Genomic DNA, 1626 nt, shown 5'->3' with positions numbered 1-1626 from the left:
AGTAGATGTGAAAAACATTATCATTGAAATCTACCTGATGACTTCATATCCTTGGTCAGATGCCAAGGAGCTCAGACAGTATCCAACTGTGACTAGTAATAATCTGATACATAGAGGTTAGAAACACATGTGCAAACATCTTAATGTCAATTGCATTAAAAATGAATTTTTCTGTATGAAACTCTGTATTTTAATAATGAAATGGAGATCCTTTTTAAAGGTTACAACTTTATTCAATTTTATGTCTTATAGGGTTTATACTGAGTACAATATTGTATACCTGTAATAATTCAACTGTAAACCTAAAAATGTACAGCCAATTTTGAAAGAGATGCATCCTAGCTCAGAAAATTGTTATTGAATATGTCAATGCTGATGTAATGAAATGCTTCTTCTAAGTAAGTGGTTATTAAATAAATAATTTAAAAAAATTGCCATGTACCATTTAAGAATGGCTAAAATTAAAAATACACTATCAAGCTGGGCATGGTGGCACAGGTCTTTAACCCCAGCATGCAGGAGGCTTAGGCAGGTAGGTCTCTGTGAAGTTAAGGCCAGCCTAGTCCACATAGAGAGTTCCAGTCCAGCTGGGCTACAGGGAGACCTTGTTTCAAAAAAACAAAGCAAAGCAATACACACACACACACACACACACACACACACACACACACACACACATATATAGATATAATTATTAAGAGTTGACTAGGATTTGGAAGTACCAGAGTTCTCATATATATAATAGAAATGTAAACAAATATAATCATTTTGGAACATAGCAGTTTCCATAAATATTAAACAATTTTTACATATTACCTAAGTAATTTTGCATCACGTATTTATTCAAGTGTTTAAAAAGCTTACGTACACAGTCTGAAGAGATGGGCTCAGCAGTCAAGAGCCCTGGCTGTTCTTGCAGAGCATTAGAATTTGGGATGAAAAGACAACAGATATGATAAAGACATGGAAACTGACCTCAACAGACGCAGACAGCTTTGTTAGCGATGAAGGCCAAGCAACTTTCCTGCAGGAACGGAGGTGGTGCATGTTGGGGTTGGGGGACGTCTGGGATTTATAGGTGGGTCCAGAAAATCCCAGAAAGGGGGTTGTGCCTTCTTGGGTGGTGTCCTGCTCCTTCCTGGAATCTGGGAAGGAGAGATGCGGAATTCTGATAGGGGAACCAGGAATGCTCTGCAAGGTGTTTGATAAGAAACCAGATCTGCCAGGAGGCTGATAAGGATCCAGCTGTCTTTTGATAAGGAACCAGATGTCTAGGCTAGAGGCCCTGTGTTCTGGATAGATGTATCTCCCTCCTGGAGTGGTGACAGGCTGATTTTCCTTCACAGAGGACCCAGGTTTGGTTCCTAGCACGGTCATGGTGGCTAACAGCCATCCATGACTACAGTTCCAGGGGATCAGATGCCCTTCTTCTTGTTAGGGTTCCAAACAGCAGCAGTTTCCCCCCTCCCCAACAGGGACCTCACCTTGACCTTTGGAGTCAAGGGAAACAAACTCTGCTGAGAAGCAGCCTGCCTCTCCTCTGATCTCCAAAGATAAGCAGATTCTACCTGTTAACCAGAGATTTTAGAAGCTGTTTATCACAACAAGCTTTTCTCTTATCTTAAG

The sequence above is a fragment of the Nannospalax galili genome, unplaced genomic scaffold (genome assembly GCF_000622305.1).
Source record: "Nannospalax galili isolate Female #2095 unplaced genomic scaffold, S.galili_v1.0 scaffold816, whole genome shotgun sequence".
NCBI lineage: Eukaryota > Metazoa > Chordata > Mammalia > Rodentia > Spalacidae > Nannospalax > Nannospalax galili.
Note: the sequence above shows the minus strand (reverse complement) of the source record.